Source organism: Cervus elaphus, chromosome 32 (genome assembly GCF_910594005.1).
Source record: "Cervus elaphus chromosome 32, mCerEla1.1, whole genome shotgun sequence".
Taxonomy (NCBI): domain Eukaryota; kingdom Metazoa; phylum Chordata; class Mammalia; order Artiodactyla; family Cervidae; genus Cervus; species Cervus elaphus.
The window spans coordinates 24,935,029-24,962,363 of record NC_057846.1 but is presented as its reverse complement, the minus strand read 5'-3'; the positions used below and the strand labels follow the sequence as shown (position 1 = coordinate 24,962,363).

Here is a 27,335-nt window from a genome sequence, read left to right as displayed (position 1 = left end):
TAACATATGTTTGCTGAGTGCTACTTGAAAAACAACTTATATTTCCAAACACAATGTGATCAAGTAAAAAGCATAATAAATTCAGGTTAAATTCACTAGAGGTCTCTACCTGCTTCACAAAGAGCAGATTAAAAAAAAAATATCTTCAGATATTCTCACACTCCTACCATTATTCAAGTCATAATTGTAAAAGTCATGGTCTGCTTTTACGGTTCTGTGTGTCTTTTTGGCAACAGAAAGCAAATGTTTAAGTCTTTAATATCAGAATGTGAAGTAGCTGCTTTGTTGTGTCATCTCGTCATGACAAGTCTTTACATCAAAACAAAAAATACAACCAATCATTTGCTGAGTTTTTTTTTACCAGGAAAAAAAAGAACAACCATTTTTAGTTTTAAACAGAAAGTGTAAAGAAACTATTTAATAGATAAAAAGAAGAGAAATACATAGAGCCAAAGGATGCTTCTATAGATCACACATTCAAGAAAGGCGTTTACTATCTCCACATTTTCATTTATCCTGCCCCCCCAACCCCACCAAGGTATAACTTTATAACCTTCTATGAAGGCTAAAGACATGCTTTCTGTGGTGCAAAAAGCAGTTTATTATCAGCAATCTTTTTTCTTAGCCATTTTCTTTGCTTTTTGGGGGAGAACGACTACATAAAGGAGAATTGTTTCAGAGTTTCTAAGCAGTTCTATGAATAGATTGGTCTCTGGTAGAACTAACCTTGCCTAAATTTGATCCATGCAGACACCATTGTCAGAGTAGCTCTCTTAATTCTCACTTCCTTCTCAAACCTAAATGCTTCCAGCAGGTACCCTAAGCACACGTCTCTAACAGACTTGAGGCGTTTTCCCAGATTTCGCTTTGGTGACTTGCATTTTGCACCAAACATATCTCACACACACATGGCAGCAAATATAATGCTGTGCTGTGCGAAGCATGCAGCTCTTTCCCTATTTCATCTCAAACTTCTCGCCTTTCTGGAAGTCAATATTCATACTGATCATTTTAAGCACATAACATAGCTCTCCTCCAAAGCTGAATAAGCCTCTGGGGAAAATGCAGGACGAGTAAGTCTGGTTCTCTTTTATAAAAAATGAAATATCTGAGCTTCTAGAACTGTAACTTAGATTTCAGGAAGTTTGTCTTCTTCCTAATCTTTTTAAAGTTCCATGTCATTTGCCATGTGGGTCTTTCAGATGACAGTGCTCTGCAGAAATAGTTTTAAGTTTTTCTTTCCAAATATTTGGCTTTGAGGCTTTATTACCCTCCCTCCCGCTTTTATTCTGTTCTTTCTTTTCCTCCTGAATTTAATTATGAAATCTGATTTATCAAACAACAGATTCATTATATTCCTTAATGAGTTTATACTTCGTTCATAAAGAGGTTTCAAATATGTTATGATAGAATACATGAGAGAGGAAATCTTGAGTCCATCCAAGTCATTTTCTAGGTCAGTATTACTTGATGATATGTAGTCTGATAACATTACCTCTTCTGTGTGTTGTTTTTTTAAATTGCCATGCACTGCTTGGTACAGTGTACTGGTATAATTCTCACAAAGTCCGTCTACATATATTCTGGATTTCGCTAGTCAAGGTATCCGATATTATATAATCGTGTTTTAAAATGTAAAAACAGTAGATTTATGATCTCCTTTTTTATTGTGGTAAAAAAACACATAAATTTTACCATCATTATTGTTTATAAGTGTATACAGTTCAATAATGTTTAGTACATTCACATGGTTATAAAACAGATTTCCAGAACATTTTCATCTTGGAAATCTAAACTCTTTGCTATTATTGTTCAGTCACTAAGTCATGTCTGACTCTTTGCGACCCCATGGACTACAGAACGCCAGATCTACCTGTTCCTCACTGTCTCCCGGATTTTGCCCAAGTTCATGCCCACTGAGTCAGCGATGCTATCCAGTCATCTCATCCTCTGCTGCCCCCTTCTCCCTTTGCTTTCAATCGTTCCCAGCATCAGGGTCTTTTCCAGTGACTCAGCTGAACTTCTTCTGTACCCATTAAACAGTTCCTCTTTTCCTCTCCCTGGCAGCCCCTACTGGCCACCATTGTATTTTTCTATTTCTATGAATTTGATTACTTTAGATACTTCATCATAACAAGTGAAAATGTATGGTATTTTTTGTGACTGTCTTATTTCACTTAGCATATTATCCTCCAGATTCACCTGTGGTATATAGCATGTATCAAAATTTCCTTCATTTTTTAAACTGAACAATATTCCATTGTGTATATGTACATTTTGTGTTTGTATTTCTCCATTGATGGACATTTGAGTGACTTCTGCTTCTTGTCCATTTTTAATAATACTGGTAGGAACCTGGATTCACACGGAGTGATGGTCAGTTGCAAAGGACAGAACTATATGATAAGAATTTCAGCATGTTGGGTTATCTGAATTAAGTCTAGGGAGTATTTTCTCAACTTCTGCAGTGCACACTAAAGAAATATTTCAGATTAAATACCTTGCCCTACGACTTGTAATGATGAGTAACAGAGGTAATTAGATTTAAAAATTTTAATTAAACCTGTCTTTTGCTTAGATCTTACCTGCATGACTCAAAGCTATTCACAAACTTAAATGGGAAATGTGTATGAGGGAGGCACATTTGAAGGGTTTTCAGACTGCCCTCTTCCCCAACAGAGGCCAAAATCTCATCTTCACTCTTTATAGTCACTCCACTGGAAGGCAGCATCTGGTCATTCTCTGTAGCTTCCTGAGGGTGACTGTTATTTGATCATGCACTCACTGGTGCTTTTCTGAATACAGAAGTACCAAGAGTCATTTTAGGAGCCTGGTTCTTTGATGTGGCTCCTGAATCATCCTAAAGACTTTTTTCTTTTTTAAAAAAATGTTTCATTTTGTATTGGAATATCGCTGATTAACAGTGTTGTGACAGTTTCTGGTGAACAGCAGAGGGACTCAGTCACGCATATGTACGTATCCATCCTACCCCAGTGGCTTCCCTGGTAGCTCAGCTGGTAAAGAGTCGGCCTGACATAAATCACAGCAAGATCCTCTATGACCCACCTCCCAGAATATTGGAAATAAAAGCAAAACTAAACAAATGGGACCTAATGAAACTTAAAAGCTTTTGCACTACAAAGGAAACTACAAGTAAGGTGAAAAGACAGCCCTCAGATTGGGAGAAAATAATAGCAAATGAAGAAACAGACAAAGGATTAATCTCAAAAATATACAAGCAACTCCTGAAGCTCAATTCCAGAAAAATAAATGACCCAATCAAAAAATGGGCCAAAGAACTAAACAGATATTTCTCCAAAGAAGACATACAGATGGCTAACAAACACATGAAAAGATGCTCAACATCACTCATTATTAGAGAAATGCAAATCAAAACCACAATGAGGTACCATTACACACCAGTCAGGATGGCTGCTATCCAAAAGTCTACAAGCAATAAATGCTGGAGAGGGTGTGGAGAAAAGGGAACCCTCTTACACTGTTGGTGGGAATGCAAACTAGTACAGCCGCTATGGAAAACAGTGTGGAGATTTCTTAAAAAACTGGAAATAGAACTGCCATATGACCCAGCAATCCCACTTCTGGGCATACACACTGAGGAAACCAGATCTGAAAGAGACACGTGCACCCCAATGTTCATCGCAGCACTGTTTATAATAGCCAGGACATGGAAGCAACCTAGATGCCCATCAGCAGATGAATGGATAAGGAAGCTGTGGTACATATACACCATGGAATATTACTCAGCCATTAAAAAGAATTCATTTGAACCAGTCCTAATGAGATGGATGAAGCTGGAGCCCATTATACAGAGTGAAGTAAGCCAGAAAGATAAAGAACATTACAGCATACTAACACATATATATGGAATTTAGAAAGGTGATAACGATAACCCTATATGCAAAACAGAAAAAGAGACACAGAAATACAGAACAGACTTTTGAACTCTGTGGGAGAATGTGAGGGTGGAATATTTCAAAAGAACAGCATGTATACTATCTATGGTGAAACAGATCACCAGCCCAGGTGGGATGCATGAGACAAGTGCTCCGGCCTGGTGCACTGGGAAGACCCAGAGGAATCGGGTGGAGAGGGAGGTGGGAGGGGGGATCGGGATTGGGAATACATGTAAATCCATGGCTGATTCATATCAATGTATGACAAAACCCACTGAAAAAAAAAAAAAAAAAGAGTCGGCCTGCAGTGCAGGAGACCCCCGTTTGATTCCTGGGTTGGAAGTTCCCCTGGAGGAGGGAAAGGCTACCCACTCCAGGATTCTTGCCTGGAGAATCCCCGTGGACAGAGGAGCCTGGCGGGCTATGGTCCATGGGGTCACAAAGAGGCAGACATGACTGAGCGACTAAGCACAGACAGCACAGATTCCCACTCCAAACCCCCTCCCATCCAGGCTGCCACCCAACACTTAGCTGAGTCCCCTGTGCTATACCGTAGGTCCTTGTTGGTCATCCATTTAAGTAATGGATGTGTGTGTACGTGTTCATCCCAAGCTCCCTAACTGTCCCTTCCCCACTGGCAATCATAAGTTCATTCTTTGAGTCTTTGAGTCTCTTTCTGTTTTGTAAGTAAGTTCATTTGGATCATTTCTTTTTAGATTCTACCTATAAAGGCTGTCATATGATATTTCTCTTTCTCTGACTTACTTCACTCAGTATGACAATGTGTCAGTCCATACATGTTGCTGGAATGGCATTATTTCATTCTTTTCAATGGCTGAGTGATATCCCATTGAATATAGATACCACATATTCTTTATCCATAATGGATTTTGGAGATTTAAAACTCTTACCAGTGTTATCTGTGACCAGTGACTAAGCTTAGGGAGTTCACAATAAGGTGAGAGGTACATGAAAGCCTTGGTTTAAACATTATTCATAGAAACACTCATACTTGCTTTGGATGTATTATGATAACTGTGCCTGCAGTGATTATATTGTGATGCTATGACCCGCTCTCTTGTTGGTTTCACTTTCTGTACCATGAGCTCATTGGAAACAGACTTTGCTTTATTCAACAAGGTCTCTCACAAGCACTGTTATTGCTATTTACCTCAAGTTGTAGTAATACCTATAAGATACAAAATGTGAGACACATTTCAAAACAATTGAAATCATTAAAGTATAAGAGCCTGTAGAATGTGATTATTTAATTATTTATTGGTAGCAATCCACTTATGAGAAGGTTCCGACACACAGTCTAGTCAGAAAATAGTACCATTGCGTTGCAAATGAATTTTCTTTTGTAAGAAAAAGGAAGCAACATCTTGACACTGATTAAGAAAAAAGTGTGCAGTGTTAGTAGGAACAAATGTCCCTTGGGCCCTTCAGGTATTATTTTGACCTACATAAGTAACATATATGCCTAACTATAGCAAATTGTAGAGTTTTCAAGTGGTTTAGATGCTGTAGAAAAGTGATATTACTAGGAAGCATTTCTTTAGATGTCTCTTTGACTCATTTATAAATGTACGTATATATGTATAAGCATAAATCATACAAATTAGTAATTTAGAATTGTATTGGTATGTGTGGTTAATAAAAAAAGTAAAAGTTATTTCCTTGACCCTGCCTTGGGTAATAATCCGGGACTATTAGAACCTCATTTATTTTCTCAGAGCAGTATCACCATGGAGCTACACTTTCTGACAAGAGAAACTCCTGTCTTTACTGGGAATGCTACAACTACTGTGTCATAAATCAGAAAGCTCTAATGGTTGGGGGAAGGGAAGCTGCTGTAAGGAAACATAATTAAACCACTCTTTGAAGGCAGTGTGTGAAGGTAACTAAATCCATTTATCCCTTCCATGAACTCCACTCTTACTTGTGTTTGCGAAGGCTGTATCAGGAAACCAATTACAGACGTAGCTTCTGCACTTGGCTTGCTATCACTGAGGGAACAGCCAATGTCCTGTAAACACTACTCTGTTATCTTATTAATTGAAGAAACACAACTCAAAAGGGAAGTGTGTTTACTTTCAAGGTAATTAAAAGAAATATTGAAAAGGCTGGGGACTCGATACCGACCTGCCTGCCTTTCAGAAAAAGTGACTGACCTCAAACTTGCATTTAATGCTCATCTCTATAAATTCTCACCAGGAAGTTCTTAAGGGATCAAGTTAAATATGTCAGGAAAAGGTTTGTTCTGTAAAGATGTATAATTTAAGGAAGCATTGTCTCAAACATAAAAGAAATATTTATGTCCTTAGACAAAGGGACTTCAAACCAGTTAGCCAAGAAACAGGCAAGCAGTCTAATAAGTCTTTCGAAGGTAAAAATGAAGACTCATGAATAATTCAGGTACAAATAGTATAAGAGGAAACAAATACTCCTCACCTACAGTTGTCTGGGGAATACTTTGTGACCAGGTGCAATTTCAAGAGCTTTTTTGAGTGATGAGAGTATTTGAATTAATGGTTTCAATGCAATACTTCATTTATGCTCAAGATACATATAGATACACTAAAATTTTAGACTGTATGTAGATATTCTTAAAAGACAAAAGTTCAAAAACACTAAACCAAATTTTCTTCAAGAATAAATTATGCCACGAAGCACTGAAGCAGAAATTTACTTAATGATCTGAAATAGTGAATGTGCTTTCCACAGAAATTACACTGTGAGTGCAAAGAAAATGGGACCACTTCTGTGAAGAATGAATGAAGCCCGGAGTTAGTAGAAAGAAGGAAATAATAAAAATCAGAGCAGAAATAAATGAAACTAAAAGGACAATAGAAAAGATCAATGAAACTGAGAGCTGGTTCTTTGAAAAAGCAAAATTGACCAACCTTTAGCTAGAATTGTTAAAAAGAAGAAAGAGAGAGTACTCAAAAAAAACCAGAAAAGAAAGAGAATTACAACTGTATCAAAGAAATACAAAGGACCATAAGAGACCACAGTAAACCATTATACACCAAGACAACATTGTACATTGGACAACCTAGAAGAAATTAGTAAGTTCTTAGAAACATACAATCTTCGAAGACTGAATCAGAAAGAAATAGAAAATATGAATCAAGTAATCGCTAGTAAGGAGGTTGAATCAGTAATCAAAACCCCCCACAAACAAAAGTTCAGGACTTTACTTCAACATAAATTGCCAGCATCCAAAATAGAGAATATGATTACAGCTTAGCTAAAGTCTTTTCAATATTCTCATTAGATTCCCAACTGTCTGCATATAAGGGACTCTTAGGGTCAGTTTACTTTAAGGTCTCCGTCTCATTAAGGATGCTTTGAATGTGCACATCTATCTTAATTTTCTCAAATCATTTTTAATTAGTTATTTATGAAAGCAAACAACCAATGTATTTACCTGCTCTTACTGCTCACCATAGGTACCAGAATATCAAGAGGGCAATAAAATACTGAAAAATTGAAGGTGGAAAGTTTGAGGTGGACATATGCTCCATGCTTAACATTTAAACATAATGTTTAAAAACAATGAACATAAACTTCAAATTTTTAAGAGATTTAAGTTGTTGTGTTCAGGCAATCTAAGTACATGGTAACTAGTGTGAATGTCCACATAAAATTGTGATAATAAAAATGGTCACATGTGAAAATTGCTCAGTTATGTCCAACTCTTTGTGACCCCATGGACTGTACAGTCCTTGGACCCCATGGACTGTACAGTCCATGGAATTCTCCAGGTCAGAATCCTGGAGTGGGTATCCATTAGCCCTTCTCCAGGGGATCTTCCCAACCCAGGATCAAACCCAGGTCTCCCGCATTGCGGGCAGATTCTCTACCATCTGAGCCACCAGGGAAGCCCAAGAACACTGGAGTGGGTAGCCTAGCCCTTCTCCAGCAGATCTTCCTGACCCAGGAATCAACCCGGGATTTCCTGCATTGCAGGCAGATTCTTTACCGATTTAATGTTTCCTTCAAATTTTTAAGAGATTGAAATTGTTGTTTTCAGGCAATCAAAGCACATAGTAGCTAGCACAAATGTCCACATAAAGTTATGATAATAAAAATGGTCACATAACATTCCTGTAAATTTGGTAAATGAGTCCTGTCAAGACTCAATCCTGGCAGTAGCTTCTTTGTGGGCATAACTCACCCTTGCTTGCAGGATCATGTTTGGAACATCATGACCTTACTGAGCAGTAATAAGAACCACTCTTCTGTGGCACAGTAGTGCCAGTAATCTCTGAGAGTTACGTAAAAATCAAGAAGGGCAGGCGACAGTATGCTGTTCATTCATTGAGTCGTGTCTGACTCTTTACAACCCCATGGACTGTAGCCCGCCAGGCTCCTCTGACCATGAAATTCTCCAGGCAAGAATACCAGAGTGGGTTGCCATGCCCTTTTCCAGGCATCAATATGGAGATTTGCCTAATTTTCTCTGATTGAATCTTTCTTTCTTGGCTCCTTTTCCTTCTCTCAGGAAAATTTCATGGAGAGTATGTCTTGGATCCTTTCCAACTAAGGCAGGTTTTTAGACTCACTGAGTAGAAAATATTTCAACAAATCATGTACTGTATGCTTTTATTTGTATAATTATTATGTACAATTGTTTGTACATAATAAAAAATAATGTAGAATGAAATCAAATGCTTAAATGTGGAGGAAGAGAGGGATGCATCTTGGTCTCTGGAACAAAGCCTTATCTTTTGACTTATTCATCTACTATGAGTGCTCTGGCCAGTCCCAGGTTCCCTTTTTTAAAATATAGATCCTTCTTAGATTGGTATATATATTATCTCCTTTCATTCTTCACAGCATCTCTATGAAGAAGACCCTACTTCATTTCACAGTTTCAAAGAGGGAGACCCAAAGCACAATTGAGTGTTGAGATTTAAATTCTATCTTCTGACTCCCCAAACTGAATTTTTACCACTATACTTGCCTTAATGTTTTAAAGGAAATCATTAGAAAATGGGAATTTTAATAGAGAGATTGACATGATGGATTTGGAATTTTTATATTTCTCATCTCCCATAAAAGCCAAAACTATAGTTCAGTTCAATTCAATTAAAATTTATAGGGAATGTCCTTTGCCCAGGGCAGTGCACTCAGTACTGAAAGCTACAGATAGATGAGAAGATTCAGTCCCTGTCCTCAAATAACTTATATCCAGCATGAAAAAAGAAAATATGATTAAATTCGAGCAATCTTGACAGTCTGATGCATAAGACAAGTACTGTATCTTGTCCTGTATGTATATTGTTAGAAGAACATGAAATGTTGTAGTGCTGGGAGAAAGGAAAAAATCATTTCCCAATAAGATGGGCCAGCTGCAAAGGAACCTGGTAGACACAGGATGACTCAGAGAGAGGATAAGTACGAAAGGGCAGGTAGTAGAGAGTCACAAACAGATTTTTCTTTGCTTCCACAACACTGCTTAAAAGAAACAGAAGTCTTTTTTTTGGTGTGCCTGTTTCTGGTGTAGGTCAGCTTTGTGTGGGAAAGCCTTCTCCACCCCAAGACCATGTTAACACTTGTTGTTGCTCAGTCACGTCTGACTCTTTGCAACCCCATGGACTGCAGCGTACCTGGCTTCCCTGTCCTTCACCATCTCCCAGAGCTTGCTCAGACTCATGTTTGAGTTTAAAAAAAAAAAAAACAAAAACCCATTGAGTCAGTGGCATCACTGTTAACAGTGGTCGCAAGCAAAGGAAAGATCTAGGAGGGTGTGAGAGTGCTCACTCAAGCCCAGAAGATCTTCGAGTCAGAACTGAGGAACCAGGAGCCCCTGACACTTAAGATGCATAATAACCCTCTCCCTGACCTCAGCCTCCGTGTGCTTCTGAAATCTCCCTGGCCCTTCTTCCCTCTCCCACCCCCTCCAGCAAAGCTCGTAACTCCATAATTCATGGAGGCTGGAGTTCATGGAAAACAAAGGTGAATATTGTTTTGGGCTACGTGACCCTTATGAGTTGTTTTGAAAGGATTCCCTGAGGCAGGAGGAGAAATAAGACAGGACAAGAAAATAACCCAAGGGAAAAAGTGAGAGAACTAAGTTTGGAAAGTCATATATACCCGAAGGGGAAAAGAGTGCAGAACGAACTGGTTTGAGAAAAAGAAAAGAAAAGAAAAAGTTGGAAACACAGCAAACAGTAGGAAGTTTCCACGTGTGAGTAAGAGAGACTATTTCCTAGTTTGTGTTACTCTTCAACATACACAGAAAATGACCTTCAGTTTTCAAATCTGTCCTTGGCATTGCTTCTTTCTAATAGTTTCTTAGATACAGATTTTCTCATTTGAAAATTAGTTTATCTTGGTAACGTTTACCACTTGCTGGCTTTACTGTCTTTTCTTCATTGTGCTTTGAGAAATTGAGATATTATATTACCTCATGAAGTCACATATGCAGCATCTCACTGGGTTTTTGAAATGTTTGCTTATAGAACTTGGAGATAGTCCCACTACAAGCAGGGAACATAGAAGGCTGTAAATTTGTTGGGGCTGCTGTAACTGAATACCACAGACTGGGGAGCTTATCAACAACAGCAACTTGTTTCTCACAATCCTGAAGGCTGGACCTCTGAGATCAGGGTGTCCACAGAGCTGAGGGAGAGCCTCCTCCAGGTTGCAGACTTCTTTCTCATTGTATCCTCATGTGATGGGAGGGAAGAGCTAGTGCTGCCAGGTCTCTTCAATAAGGGCTCCAATCACCTCCCAAATACCCCACCTCCTAATGCCATCAACCTTGGGCACTAGGTTTTCAACATAGGAATTTGGGGGGTGGGGACAGAAGCACTCAGACCTTAGCGTAGGAGAACTCACAAAAGGTGATTCACCTCCAGGACGACTCTCCACACTTTCAGACAACTCGTGTGTGTGTGTGTGTGTGTGTGTGTGTATTAGTTGCTCGGTTGTGTCCAACTCTTTGCAACCCTGTGAACTGTAGCCCGCCAGATTCCTCTATTCATAGAATTCTCCAGGCAAGAATACTGGAATGGGTTGCCATTTCCTTCTCCAAGGGATCTTCCTGACCCAGGGATCAAACCCAGTTTTCCTGCATTGCAGGCAGATTCTTCACTGTCTGAGCCACCAGGGAAGCCCTAAAACAACTTATGTAACTCCTAAAAGATTAAAATAAGGAATACAATTAAAATAAGAGAAAGGCAGAAAATTTGTGATGGAAAATTAAAATAAGAAGTGAACTATTTGAGAAAATCAAGGGATTATAAGTAAATTCTTTTGATTTGATATAGAATTTATTATTAATTATACTTGCTAAGTAAGGATCCGTTTTGAGATCCCACTAAGTGCAAACATTTTTCACTGTTTGGTGATTTTATTAAGCTTTCTCAAAATCTATATAAGTTGAACAATATTATTCTCATATGACAGTTGAACTTAGTAATTAAAATAGTCAACCAGTGTCTAATTCCTAGGTTTCTGCATTTTTATGCTCCCAAGGTGGTTAACTCAAAGGTCTGCTAGACTCAGGACCTGTGAGGGGTAGTTCAGAATCCTCAGATTAGGAGGGAGTAGAGCTTAACAGTATTTTACCTATAAATAGAGTACAACACCATTTATGTTTTAGGCATTAGTTATGCCTCCCCAAAAGACAGAAAAGAGTGAATTAGCCCTGAAGGTCACCAGTTTGTGACTGCATCGTAGCACGCTATTTTATTAATGTACATGCTCAAAGAGGCATGTTCTCAAAGCAGCTTTCACTTGGGTTTAAACTTTTTTTTCTTTTTCCTAATAGAAGTCTAAGCTTATCTCTTCTCTATAATGAAAAGTAAATGCTTTTATGCTTAGCAGAAAAGTAGCTTTGCAAATAAGCAAATATACCCGTGGTTTTCAGATTATTTTTCCCACTAATATCCTTGCTAATATGTCATAAGAAACAGTGGCTGCGTTTGAGTTTGGCAGGATGCCACAAATAAATACAACTGCCTGGAGTTTAAACTCCAAATGCCTAGAGTTTAAAGTTTCCACACAGCATTTCCACTATAACCACCAACCGGAACTATAAGGCTTGATAGATGGTACCAGATGCCTGTGTTGGAAACGTTATATGCGTGCTGACATTATCATTGCCCTGGGATGCTCTGTGGCTCTCGAATATAGAATAAAGAACTACCACTGTGTTAGAAATACACAAGTGTGAGTTCAAAGTCAGGGGGGTAGTCAATGTGGATGAGAAGGCAAATGTGTGATAAGAAAACCACACAGATTCTTTGCACGCTGAATCTGGTTTTGAAGAACAGCTCTTTCTATAAAACATGCCTCTTACAGGAAGATTAAGACTTTATTTTCACATTTGGCGAGATTGTTGAATTTCCATAAAATATCCAATTTGGTGAACGCTGGACTAGACAGAAATGTTCACTAGAATCAGATGTGCTCTTTTGTTCATATTCTCTACCCACATTTGATTTGTTTCTGTGTCTAGAATCGAGTATAATTTGGTTGACTGGAGCAAGGTTATATGGAAATGAGACAAGAAAGGAACATTCCACACAATTTACTTTTTTAATTACACAAAGGAGAAGACAATAAGATTTCTCTGTCAACAGTAGCCTCAGAGTGAAAAAAGAAAGCATACTGAGGAAACTATGCTATGTTCTTCATTATTATGATCACAAAACAACATTTTGTCTTTGGCTTTTTTGGGCGGTATTTTTTTTTTAATAATAAAGGATCTTATTAGAATTTAATATCCAAATATATATAAGGAACCCGTACAGCTCAATAGCAAAAAAGGCAATCTGAATGAAAAAAGATCAAAGAGGACGTGAATAGGCATTTGTCCAAAGAAGACACAGAAGTGGCCAACAAGTACGTAAAAAAGGTACTAAACGTCACTAATTACCGGAGAACTACAAGTCGAAACCGCGAGATATCACTTCACACCTGTCAGGATGGCTATTATCAAAAAGACCAAAGACAAGAAGTATTAGCAAAGATAGACAAAAGAGAACCCTGATGCACTGATGGTAGGAATATAAATTGGTGCGGCCACTATGGAAAAAGTATAGATTCCTCAAGAAATTAAAAACAGAACTACCACATGATCCAGCAGTTCCACTCCTGGGTATATATCCAAAGGAAATGAAGTCACTGTTTCAAAGAGATATCCACACCACCTCCATGTTCACTGCAGCATTAGTCACAATAATCAAGACATGGAAAGAACTTTAGCGTCCATCAATGGATGAATGGGTTTAAAAAATGAAGTATATATGTATGGATACAATAGAGTGTTATTCAGCCATAGAAAAGAAGGAAATCCTGTCATTTGTGACAACACGGGTGATCTTGAGGGAATTATACTAAGTGAAATAAATCAGAGAAAGACAAATACTGTATGCTGTCAGTTACATGTAGAATCTAAAGACATCAGACTCGTGGAAACAGAGTAGAATGGTAGTTGCCAGGGGCTGAGTGGTGGGGGAAATAGATGTAGGTTAAATTTCCAGTTTTAAGATGGATAACTTTCAAGGATCTAAAGTACGGCATGCTGACTGTAGTTAACAGTACTGCATTTTACACTGAAAAGTTGCCATGAGAGTAGAGTTTTAATGTTCTCACTATAATAACAACAACAACAGAGTAGTAATTATGTGAGGCAAAGATGGAGGAGCCTGGTGGGCTACAATCCACGGGGTCTCGAAGATTCGGACGTGTCTGACCGACTCAGCATGCGTGTGCAAGGTTAACTAACTTCTTGTGGTAAACATTCCATAGTACATAGCTATATCAGATCTTCACATGTATACCTTAAACTTATACAATGTTTTATGTCAATTGCATCTGAATAAACAAACAAAAAGCCAAACAATTTTCACAAGCATCTCAAACATAACGTTTCCCATCAAGCTTTCATTATTTTTCTCATGGAATACCACAGTAACCTTCTAAGTAGTCTTACCACTACTATTCTCTCCTCACCTCCAATATACCCTCTATGTTGCTTCTAGAGTGTTCGTAAAACAGAAAGCCAGGCATGTCACTCCACTGTCCAAATGGAGGCAGATGCTGAATCCAACTTGATTCCTTAACATGGCATAAGTGTCTTGATAATCAGACACCCTCACACCCTCCTAATTCCTACTGTATGTTCCCCTTGTCTCATGGCCCCTTTCCCTCTCTGGTTGGATTATATTATTCCAAATACCATGTCATACTTTATTTACTTTCTTTTCTTTAACATGTACTGCCTCTTTTTTCCCCCCAAGATATTCTGTCTCCTGATTTGCCACTTTACCTCAACCTGGAGAACCAGGGAATACCTACTCGTCCTTCAAGATGCAGTTCAGTTAAAACCTCCTTTCTAAGGCCTGTCCTGTTGTGCTGAGTCACTTCAGTCACATCCAGCTCGTTGCAATCCTATGGAATGTAGCCTGCCAGGCTCCTGTCTCCATGGGATTCTGCAGACAAGAATACTGGAGTGGGTTGCCATTTCCTTCTCCAGGAAATCTTCCCGACCCAGGGATCAAACCCACGTCTCTTATGTCTCCTGCATTGGCAGGTGGGTTCTTTACCACTAGCACCACATGGGAAGCCAAAAGTCTTCCCTAACCATTCATTATTACTTCTTCTTGGGTTCCTCCAGAGAACTTTCACCAAAGCAATGATCCCATAAGATGCTTTTCTGTTTCTCCCTACTAAGGTGAGAAGACTATAACTTAAGTTTCATCCGGTAATTGGCTGTCTAGTACCAGCTTGTTAGAGATGATTATTAGACATTCAGGAACTTTGCAAGACGGCTGTTAAATTGTGGGTAACTTAAAATCAATCACGGTAGGAGAAGTTACACCCCAAAATTGCCAAACACTATGTGTAAGGATACATTTTTTCCTCAAAGAGGCGGTTTGTGAGCATAGCTGGGTTTGTCCCCATAGTCTAACAGAGTCACTACATAGTCAGTAGAATTGCTCAAATTATTAATGTGATTTCAATTAGCTAAAAATTATTTGGGCATAAGTAAATAGAGATAATTACACAAACAACAATGGAATTTAATATATTATCACAGTTTGAATTACAATCAAATTACAAGAAACAAGTATGGTTTCAGTTTTTAAATAATTAGAGATTTTATTCCAAGACAGCATGATCTGTAAGTACAGGTAAGGTGGATCAAATACAGGAATGTTGGCTTATTAATCTTTGTGTAATTATACATCATGCAGAATCTGGCATGTGGTTGATCCTCATTAAATTCTTATTAAGCAAATTTCCACATGAAAAAACATGGAATATATTTCTGTATCTGAAGGGTTGGCTATTTTTATCGACTCATATAGAATCACTGCTGGAAACTGGCAGTGCCCATATGGTAAAATTTTGTTCAGAAACAAAAAAATTAAGCAAGTTAAAAGCAGAAGAAAAAATTTTCCAAAAAAAATCTGAAAAATAATTAGTTTTTCCCCAAAGATGTTGATTTTTAGGGATATTATATATTGAACATTTTGTTGATGTGCTTATTTTTTAGTAATTATATAGACATTTATGTATAGTAGCTATATTATATACAACCATATTTATGTTTATTATCAATATATTAGCTACTTATTATTTATATAATTTTTAGAGTAAACATATATATATACAGAGAGAGAGAAAGAGAGTAACTGTATCTTATAAGTAACTGAAGCTACTTACAGTATAGTGGAAAAAGTTATTTATGTACATGTTTAACCAAAAGTTTTCACATATATTTGTGTTTAGATTTTTATTCATTCTAAAAGTCATGTGTAGTTTACATCACTGGTTGTCAGTTTATGCAAAAGTATCACTAGAGGAGCTATATAAAACAGTGGCTGTCACTGCATAAATGATGAAACCCACAGAGCCATATGGAAACAAGCAGGTTTAAGACAACATTTTAGATTACCTTTGTCCGGTACACTTATTTTACAGATGAGGAAGTAGCATCAGGAGAAGTTGATTTTATTTGTTTGTCTTTATACACCTTGCTAAGGGCATAAAGTAAGTCACTCAGTCATGTCCAACTCTTTGTGACCCCGTGGACTGTAGCCTACCACGCTCCTCCATCCATGGGGTTTTCCAGGCAAGAATACTGGAGTGGGTTGCCATTTCATGTCATAATCTTTTAAATTTGCATATTTAATAGTATATAAACTTTGTGTGTGTATGTTGGCTATAGGGAAGCTAAGAATGCTATTCAGAAATTATCAAAGACTAAAGAGTAAAAGAAGAAACATTTTAAATTTATGGGATCTAATTAGCAATCCAGTCAATAGCTGAGTGCCCACAGAGGAACTATCACGACAAGCAAGTTACACACGCCAATCCACAGCTCGTATTCTGGTGAATAAATTTGGAATCTACCAGATTTTTGTGTGTGTGTTTTTTGTTCTTCATACATTGTGTTCTTTAATCATTACAGTTTTGTTAATTTTGTTAAAGTGAAGCTGCTCAATCGTGTCCAACTCTTTGCGCCCCCATGGACTGTAGCCTGCCAGGCTCCTCCGTCCATGGGATTTTCCAGGCAAGAATACTGGAGTGGGTTGCCATTTCCTTCTCCAGGGGATCTTCCCAACCCAAGGATCCAACCCAGGTCTCCCGCATTGCAGGCAGACTCCTTACAATCTGAGCCAACAGGGACGTCTTTGTTACTTTTAAGTAACTTTGAATTTCCCACTGTAACATAGCAAGATTAGTTTTTATATTGTTTTCTTCTTTCTAATTTCATATTTTTATTGTTTTGCAATGTAGAGGGAGATCATTAATAAACAATTGTATCAAACTACTTTACTGTTGATAGTGAAGATTTGAAAAGTAGTTCTTAATATATAAATTGTCACACTTGATAATTCCTGTCTACTGACTGTCTCATTTCCATCATCTCTAATAGAAGAAATTTTGGAAATCCATTTCAGCTAAATTTATCTGATCATTGAGAACTCTTACCTGAGTGTGTTTTTCACATATCTTATTTTGGATGAAATTCACCCCACCCCACAATTTACCCTTGATTATTCATAAAGGTCAAGATGTTTCTTAGAATTTATATTAAATATTCCTCACAGTTTAAGTTTTAAATTTATGGCCAAAGAATGCAGATTCTCATTAAGTGATAGCATGGTGTATGCTAGTAGTTAACCAGTTCCAAGCATTCAGAGTCCCATGTCTTATAACTGTGATCTCAGTGGAATTAATTTCATAATTCAGCAGGTAAACTTGCTAGACAAAAGTATCTTTAAGTTCTTGTTAAGGGCAGAGACCATAGCATCTTTATCTATTCCACATGTAACATAATGCTAAGGACAAATAATTTGTCAGTAAATATGTATTGAATTGAACTAGATTAAAAAAAAGTGATTAAAATAAAAAAACTTGAGCTCCCTTACAGGATTCATAGTTTTTCAAAATGCCTTTCAGTTTGCACCTTGTATAATTATATTTAATAAATATTTCTATAATATCATTTATGTTAAAAATTTGTATCCTCTTATTACATTATTAAGTTATTTAGAATTAAAAATAAATGATCTAGGAAAATAAAGTTTTTCTTTTTTCAATGCAGAGACAATTTCAGAATCTTATTCCAACTACTTAATGTTTATTGACCACTGAAAATATTTTTGTAGTAGAAAAAAATGGTCCAGGATGTAAAATGCCTCAGAAAGATAAATTAGGCACAAGTATGCCTGCCTTACAAGTCCCAACCTGTAAGAAAGCACCTGTGTATTGTTGTACAGTTTTGAGAAACAGAGAGGCTTAAGGAGACTCTGAATTGATATACTCTTCAGTTGTTGCTCTCGTGAGATTCTTGTGATATAATGAAGAAAGGAATTAAGTAGCCAGGAGATGGATACAATGAAAATCTTACATTTATTTTAATGGATTGTGAATTATTTCTATACCTTGGAGACAGCTAAATAAAAATGTAAAAGTTATAGAAAAAAATGGAAAATAAAATCATATTTAAAAAATTATTTAATTCATTAGTTAAGTAAAACAAATTTTATAAGATACATTGAAATATTAACATCTTAAATTCTTAAAAAGACTAGGATATTTTATATAATTTTGTTAAATTATCATCCCTTATTAATTATGTAGTTTAATTCTGCAATCAGCACATTTAGTGATAATGAACATTTTAAAACTTGACTCAAAATGTTCATAACAAAATGTTTTTAATACCCAATGATATAAATATGATATATATTTTTAATTATATTTATCTTCTAATTTTTCCTCTATTGTATTAGATGCATTCCAATATTTGATATTACTTTAGGGCATATTTTCAAGTTTCAAATATTCAGATAAATGTTTATACAGATTTTCAAATACTGATGAATATTTAATTTCCAGATATTTACATGCATTATAACATCATGCAATTTACATTGTAATAAAGATGATAAGATGCAATTAAATTGAACACAAGATCAAGTACCTACCTCTATCCCAGACAGATCATAAAATTAAAAAATATATAAAGATGAGAATTTTAAATGTCTAATTAAGCAAAAATTTTCTTAGGAGTTTTACAAATACTTAAGCAACAATTTATATCACTACCTAAATAGATATGCCTATATACAAACTAATACTACTGTATTTGTTTGCAAAAAAAATGATGATAAGAGATGTGAAGTGAAGTGAAAGTCACTCAGTCGTGTCTGACCATTTGTGACCCCATGGACTATACAGTCCATGGAATTCTCTAGGCCAGAATACTGGGGAAGGAAAAGAATAGCCTTTCCCCCACACACACAAAAAAAAAAACAAGAATAGCCTTTCCCTTCTCCAGGGGATCTTCCAAATCCAGGGATCGAATCCAGGTCTCTGGCTTTGCAGGTGGATTCTTTACCAGCTAAGCCACAAGGGAAGCTTGTGATAGAGACGGCTAGATGCTAAATAGATGATAATTTTGTTGGTCAGCCTTACTGTTTTAAATCAGAGGTAGAAATCTAGACATTTATTCTACTTCCTGCAAATTATTTTTATTTTATTTTTATTTATGTAGGAGTACACAAGATATGTGAGATCAATCTGATAGTATCTATTGTATCATTATTCCACTAGTTGAATTTTTATGCCTAGTTTTTAGCTGAATACATGATACATATTAGGCACTCAAAACTGATGAATCAGTTGCTGAGTGTATGACTTGTTAGGTAGTTTCATATAGATTGTTATATATTGTCAGCCTCCTTAAATACTTCTTGAAAATTAGAGGTAATGTCTGTGTTACGCATTTTAGTTTTAGGCTAAGGAAATTGTTTGAAATGGTTGTATGACTGAAAGTAGACCATTATTAGAAGTAATTTTACACCTGAAGTGAGTTTTAATAGAATAGTAATCTAGCGATTAGGTAAATAGCCAGGTTATAAAGATCTCAGAGCATGGGGGAATTACTGACACTCTACATACTTTTAAAATTCTGCCCAAAGAAAAAATTAAAAAAAATTTTTTTAATAAAAAATAATAAAATAAATAAAATAAAATTCTGTCCAAGTATTAAAGAGGACTTTAATGAAAAGTGAAAGAGCAGGTTAATCTCTTTAGTATTTATGATAACATATAAGAAAATCACATTTTCAGAAACTAAAATGACGTAAAATAGAATGGATAATTTTAATTAAAATGTACATCATATTCTCCAGTGGATGTTTTCATTTTATTTTATCTTGAATTTACTTATTACAGATTACTAAATTTGTTTATGTCTTATTTATAAACTCTTTCAGTTTTCTGTCTATAAATTTTTTTCTGTCTGTAATTTATGTCATCTTTTCACAGAAACTCTCAAGTCCTTCTGCTCTATCCCTGTTTAACCTAAGGATGGAATGAAAACGTTTACCATACCCTCAAAGGTTTTGAGTGATTTTACCATTGTTCTGTAGGACAGATTAGGGAGTGGTAATCTCTCCAGACTTCACAACATGAAGATCTTCATTCTGTTCATAAAGTACTGGGCTCCTTGGAGGGCAGATCTGATAGCAGATATTAGAGCTGGTGGAATGATGAGTCAGAGTCCTTATTTTAAGGGTTAGAAGTCTTAGTTTCCAGTTGCACCCAGGAATAAAACAGAAGTCCTCCCAGAAACTTAAGTTGCCGCCAGACTTCGCAAATACCAGACAGTCATACCTGCCAGATGGTTTCTGCTCTGTGGTTTTGCTAACACATCACTGGTCCACCGCTCAGCTCTGATTCGCCTGACTCACAGACATCTTCACGTCATCCCTGTCTGACAGGATAAAAGGCAGGGGCACCTTTCCCAGGGAGCTAGAAGAACCAAGTGTGGTTCTTAATGCCCTTTATCTCAGCCTTCAGGCTGTTTGTCTCTGCTTCTAGCAGACTGAACAGACACACAGACACTCTAGGTGCAGGAATAACGAAAAGAGTTTTCACAAGGACAATAATAAAGTCTTGTATCTCCCTGTGAGGGACAGCACACAGCAAAACATTTCATTTGCATAAAATTATTGAGGTCTTGTAATGTTATTTTACCCAACTCATCTGGAAATCTGTCAGGCTAGCTGCCAGCCTGTCAACTCTCTTCTTCTCTGCTTCCTTTGGTGGTACTGATTCTTTCTGAAGCTTGAGCCTTTATTGTACTGGTAGCGGAGATAGAGGGAGGTAATTGATGAAATACTAGTAATAGAAAGACACAGTTTGTGCATGTTACTAAACCAAAGTCAGGACAGATCATTTCATGAAGATTTTTTATGCCATTTCTAAGGATGAAAGTGTTGCAGATGAAGCTTGAGTGTCAAAAAAGTTGGGATTCCCAGGATAATATCAATATTAAGGTTTATGGGACCAATAATATAAGAAAATGGTTCAGAAAACCCAGCATCATACCAGAATATTTACAGCATATTGTTGCAGAGGATATAGTACTTAGTGCAACCACTTCAGTCAGAATTGCTATGGGATTTATAATACCTGCAGCTTACAAAAAGCAACATTGGACAAAATCTACAGAGATTGTTTTATACTCACTGAGTCTCCATGGAAATACCTAGTGTGAATTGCTCCAAAAAAAGTAGTGTTTCAAAACTGATGAAGTAAACATCCTTTGCATTATGTAGAGTTCAAGGAAATAAACTAAGTAAAATCATAGTGTACATGTAATATACATTTTCTCTGTACGCTCAATATTATCCCCAGACTGTGGAGTTTCAGTGGCACAGGGCAGCAAACTCCAAAAGCTTTGCAGAACCAACAGCGCACTCAGGAGCCTAAAGCATTCCGGAGTGACTGGACAGCTGATGTCCCATCAAATCCAGGGTGCTAAATGACACCTCTTAGGTAATAAATTCCTGCTTTTGATTTTAAGGTCCTACCAGGCAGGATAATTCACTTTGTACAGTTCCTAGGACAGCACTCTGCACATTTGCACATTTAATCAGTGCTACTTGATAATGAATAAAGGATTTTACACACAGGATCAAATTGGTCCTGAGAGAAAAATATCTCACTCTCGGAAAGAAGCGCTTTCTTCTGAGTTGCTGAGTAGCATCTCCCCAAGCTCATCGACATGAAACATCCTCAGGTAAAGAGCCACTTTCACTTTGCTTGAACTTCCCCAAGGTCAGACCCAGGAAGGACTAAGAATAGAACACAGATTACACGGTCCGCTTCACTTAAAAAAACCTCGAAAACTAACAGTGGCTCCTGAAGGGTCACCATACATTTTCCAAGAAAGTCAGTCTGCGCCCAGAACTGTCACAGATAGAGAAGCAGTCAAGGCCGAGGGGTCCTTAACCTGTCCCGAGAGACTGCTGACAAGATAATTCACCTCTAACATCGAAGACTTAATTCCTCTTACTACGTGAGAGAATATAGGGCACATTACATATCCACTCATTAGATTCACATTGCCAGGTGGGGCAAGGGTCCTGACTAAGATGCTGGGTTCCAAGGGCAAGCAGTTCAGGTGTGATTCCTAAGGCCAGTTCTCACCTCCTCCTCCTCTTCCTTGGTCCCTGCCTAGACTGCCAGTTTCCAAATTTGACTCATTCTATGCACTACCCAGTATCCTTCCAATATCTTCCTTTTCTCTGTAAACTAACCAGTTTCTGTTTGCTTACTTTTTTAAAATTCTAGCACCCTGACTAGTAAACATGGGTGTTTGATGAATGTCTTCATTAACAAGCTGTGCAGATAAATAAAGGGGACATCAGAACTATATTTATTGTAGAATATCACTTTTGTTTGAAATATGTTAGTTAGTATGTTCACAGGAAGATAAAAAAAAAATCACTTTCATCAGCAGACAAAATGAGAGTCCTCTTCAGCTCTAAACTCTGCCTCATGCCTGGTTGCTTTGGGTTCCTTGTGTTCAGAGACCTGAAGTTAAGAGGGGAAACCAGCCTGGCCAGGTGACTGCTGGACCACTGAGTGGGGGCAGGACTGCAGTCACAGTGGAGGGGAGGGAGTGGGGAGCGGTTCACTTGGGGTCTCTCTCTGCCCCTCGGGGCTGAGAGTATATTACCCTCCTGCGTAAGCCACGATGGCAAGCAGAGGTGCCGTGGGGCTGTGGGGAATGGAGAACGTGCGGCGGAGGAGGAGTTGATGGGGAGCCGGTGTGGACGCAGGGGCACTGGCCTTCCTCGGCTGCACTTCCTTTAGGCACAGAGTCCGCCGGCAGCCTTAGTTACTGCTCCTCAGATGTATCCAGAGAAAGGGCTTGGATGGCACCAGGGCTGGACTAGGGCTTTCCAGGGGGTGCTGAAGAACCAGGCTGCCAGTGCAGGAGACTTAAGAGAAGCAGTTTCCATCCCTGGGTTGGGAAGCTCCCCTGGAGGAGAACATAGCAACCCACTCCAGTCTTCTTGCCTGGGGAACCCCAAGGACAGGGGAGCCTGGCAGGCTACAATCCACAGGGTTGCAAAAGAGTCGGACACGGCTGCAGCGAGTGGATTGACTGTGATGGATAAGGAGAACCACTGCCTAGATAGCCCTTGTTGCCCCAGATGCTGTGCGTCCTGCCAGTCTGTATTTGTGACCTCTCTCAGGCTTCGCTTCATCTGCAGAGAGCCCCTCACCCAGGGTCACACCCCTCCCAGGGCGGCCAACGTCTTATGACTAATGATGATAATACAAATGTCTGGCCATTTTGCCCCCAAAACAGGAGGGTTCTGAGAGGCCATTTTCTCTCCCGCTAGCCCCAGCTTGCTTCCTTCCCACTGGCATTGATGCCAAAGACACAAACACCCTGCACCCTAAACTCTGTGTAACGTCTGTTTCACAGGAAATCTAACCTGCGACACAGGACTTAGAGCGCAAGAGACCTAGTGAGGTCCCACCCAGAGGGACCTCTCTTTATTTTCTTGGGCTTCTCAGGTGGTGCTAGTGTTAAAAAAACACATCTGCCTGCCAATGCAGGAGACTTATGAGATGCAGGTTCAATCCCTGATTGAGGAAGATTCCCTGGAGAAGGAAATGGCAACCTACTCCAGTATTCTTGCCTGGAGAATCCCATGGACAGAGGAGCCTGGTGGGCTACAGTCCATGGGGTTGCAAAGAGTCAGACACGACTGGGTGACTAACACACTTCATTTTCTAACACACTTCGTTTTCTTCTAAAGAAAACGTGAAAACTAAGCATCACTTATTGGTCATCTAAGGAATGGTGCTTGTGGAATGTGTAAATATATATACTTAGCTCACTTAGTGAAACCACTTTACAGGCTAATCTTACCCACGCACTCTGCTCTGTCCAGTGACAGGAATTGCCTCCAACTAGTCATCTTATAAATAAGTCTGATGGTCATAAATGGGGCTAAGAAGGAAAATGCCCATCATCGTTGAACCTGAAAACAAAACAGTATCACAAAACTCCTGGATAGCACGCCCTGTGAATAATAAGGCTATTTAATCAGGCACTGATTGTTACTCTAGTATACCTTAGACCAGGCTTCTCCCTAACGTGAAAGAGTGACTGCAGCGTGGAGAAATTCCGGAACGCCGAGCCTGTCGTTCTGTGTGCGGATTTGAAACCCTGTCTGAGCTCCTCCTTTCAACCAAGCTGTGAGTCCTTCTTTGAAGCTTAGGGGTAATGGGAGAACTTTATCTCATGTAGAAGAGCATGAAATCTCCCAGGCTAGACAGGCCAGGTGGCACTGAGCGAGGAGCCGTGAGTTATTGGAGCTGAAGATGGCAGTGCTTTGGCAGCGTCCAGATCATGTACTGCCAGCATCTCTGTCCTGCACACCGCGGCCCAGACGTTAGAGGATTTCTCTGTGCTTGATCCCAAATCTAGATGCTCCTCTATAAATTTCGTGTGCAGCCCTTTAGATCCTTAAACATGTGGGTTGATATTAATAGGAAAAAAGCAGTGAACTTGGAGTCAGATATTCTGGTTTTAAACCTTAGTTCTGCCACATAAAAGCTGATGAGTTCAGTATAGTTTCTCATTGGCAAAAAAAAAAAAAAAAAACTTGAGAATTTTTAAGGAAAAGTTAATAGTAAAAATGTAGCTAAAAGCACCATTTGCACAGGACCAGACATCTATTACAGCTCAATGTTTACTAGCTTTTTTCAGTAAATTTGGATTCTCAGCCATTGAGCCCCTGATCCCCCCGCTCCTTGGCTTTTTCTCCTCTCCTTCCCCACAGCCCAGTTATTTATTTATTTTCCAATTTTAAGTCTAGTCCAGACTTAAAATATACAAATCAAGATTTATTTAAGATTATGAAAATGAAAGCAGTTCCAGAACCTAGATCATGTCTTTTCAGCTTTAATTATGCTACCATTTTATGATACAAACAATAAACATTTTAAAAGATGTGATTACATTGAATGCCTTGACTGTTCATGTCTCCAAATTGTTTTAATAATTTACATAGCATAATAACAGGGATAATCTATTAATTTCCTTCACTGTTTTTCTGTCCTGGTAATTTCATAATTAAATATAATATAAATTATTGTCATTAAAGGTATTCTTGTTTTAAAATATTTGCTGCCTCTCCCTGGGTAAGGATTAAAATTAAGCTTGGTCCTGTGGCTTATTTTGACCAATGGAAAGTGAGTAGAAGTGATACAGGTCACTTCTTAGAGAGCAAGCCCTAAGGTCCTATGAGTGTTTTACTTTTTTTTTTCCTCTCGTCCCTGGTGGCTCAGATGGTAAAGCGTCTGCCTACAGTGCAGAAGATTCAGGTTCTATCCCTGGGTCGGGAAGCCCCCCTGGAGAAGGAAATGGCAACCCGCTCCAGTATTCCTGCCTGGAGAATCCCATAGACAGAGGAGCCCGGTGGGCTACAGTCCATCAAGTCTCAAAGAGTTGGACACAACTGAGCGATTCACTTTCTTTCACCTTCTTATTTAAGGTCTTTGATTCAAGGTGGACATTGAATTCTAAAAGGATGTGGGAGGGGGGATCGGGATGGGGAGCACATGTAAATCCATGGCTGATTCATGTCAATGTATGGCAAAAACCACTACAATATTGTTAAGTAACTAGCCTCCAACTAATAAAAATAAATGAAAAAATAAATAAATAAAAAATAAAAGGATGTGACTCATCCTCAGAAAATAGCACCACTGAGCCAGGGCTTCAGCTATAACTCCAGTGGGCCATCCTAATGCTCCATCCTACCTGCAGCATTCTGTAATATGACTAGTGGCCCCATGATATCCTACTTCAAATCTCTTTCGCTGTAGAGTGAGCCCAGTTTATGCCGAATCCCATGCCAGCAGATCAAATACTTTGTAAACTCTTGAAGCAGGAAAGGCAAACCTAAATCTGGAGTATGTGTCTAGTTCTGTGATTGTTTGCTCTTCCAGGGAGGAACGGTCCAGTGTATTCAACTTGCCACCAAGTGGTCAGTTCATTTTCTTGAGAATTGGTGCCAGTGTTGGCCCCTGTTACTGGCAAGTTAATCATCGGGTGGCAGAAACAGCCAATCATGTTTGTAAGTAAAAGCCAATACATGTCATCTGTTCCACTATGACCACGCTAAGCTGGCAGTTCTTTCTGTTACTAATAAGTACATGGTCTAGATTAGTATTTCCAGGTGTGGAATACACAAACTCCAAAACCCAAAGAGGCTTACTAGGCATTGTGTTATCTAATGGTGGGAGGTATTATTCATGGGTTTTATTGTTTCATTTAATGTGTTATTCATGGTAGGAGGTGCGGTGCAGTAATTTATCTTTTATTAATACTTTGGCTGGTGTGTCTTGGCATGTTGCCCATGATCTCTGGTTGCTGATGATTTTAATTGATGAGGAAGTATTCTGACCATTCATGAGGTTTATATCCCACCTCATGGAGCCCATATATTTAAACAGAGCTTCCAACATGCTAGCCCCTTCTTGCATATCCGACTTTATTATTAGCATAATACAGTGACTCAGTGTGATAGTCTGCAGGCTTTCCAGACAGTTCTGAACATGGCAGATTATATAATGGCAGAAGGATAGAGAGTTCACAAAGCCCCAGGGCAGAGCAGTAAATGTATACTCATATATTATAAGTGAATGTAAATTGCTTCTGATTTTCTTTTCCGATAAGGAGAGGGAAAAACTCTCTTGCCAGATCAAACAACACTTGTCATGGACCTCCAGGCCATGCTACGTAGAGATCTGACATCAGACATGGATCCTACAGCTGGGGCTGCTCCCTGCGGTCTGTGGTCATCCTCTGGACGAGCATGTTAAATGATCCTTTAGATCTTAAGGGAGGCACTGATATCGGCCATTTCCCCCACCACCTGGGGTGCGGTACTACTTTTATTCACTATATTGGCAGTGTCAGGGGTGACTTTTAAGGGCTTTCATCTGGCCTCCCCACCATCAGACCTCTTATTCTCTAGACAAAGGACTCAGTGTGGACTGACCCAAATACCAAGCAAATCTATCCAGATTTCTACATGTGAGGGCCAGGAAAATGACCGTGAGGGGTTAGCAGACTGTACAAACCCACTATGAGCCTCTTCTCAGAGAGGGTGTCGTGTGTTACCTGACCCCCCCATCCACCCTGCCCTCACAGAGGAGCTGGAATGACACATCAATGCTCTAGTTGTCAACAGCAACTCAGGCTTGTTCCTCTTTGGGTTCAATGCTCTCTTCTCTAGTGTGATGTGGCCTGAATAAATGGCCATCGGTCCTACTAAGGAAAGACTGGGAAATCATCACTGTAAATAGTTGCTGCCTTGTCACAGGGGCCTGACCTGTGGAATTCCAGTTCCCTTTCAATCGTGTGATGTGAAGCCTGAAAACTGACTCAGATCCAGAAATTAGACACAGGAAACTGTACCTGTCCCTGAAGATGGAAAAGAGCTGAAAACCCTCTCATGACAGCATCCCAGTCAAGGGGGTATCAGAGCGTTCATTAAAGGTGGATTGCCATACCCATTCTAGCCTCTCTCCATCATTTCTTTTAACAACAAAGTT

At 38.6% G+C, this 27,335-nt stretch overlaps 1 long non-coding RNA gene across 1 annotated transcript in view; it reads left to right on the top strand.

Annotated features, from left to right (window-relative positions):
- LOC122688086 overlaps positions 1–25,827 on the top strand; it is a 157,530-nt gene extending 131,703 nt beyond the window's left edge. Inside the window, exon 5 of the long non-coding RNA XR_006339323.1 lies at positions 25,725–25,827. This is a non-coding gene — a long non-coding RNA (uncharacterized LOC122688086). The remainder of the gene's footprint in view (positions 1–25,724) is intronic.
- Positions 25,828–27,335: the final 1,508 nt, after the last annotated feature.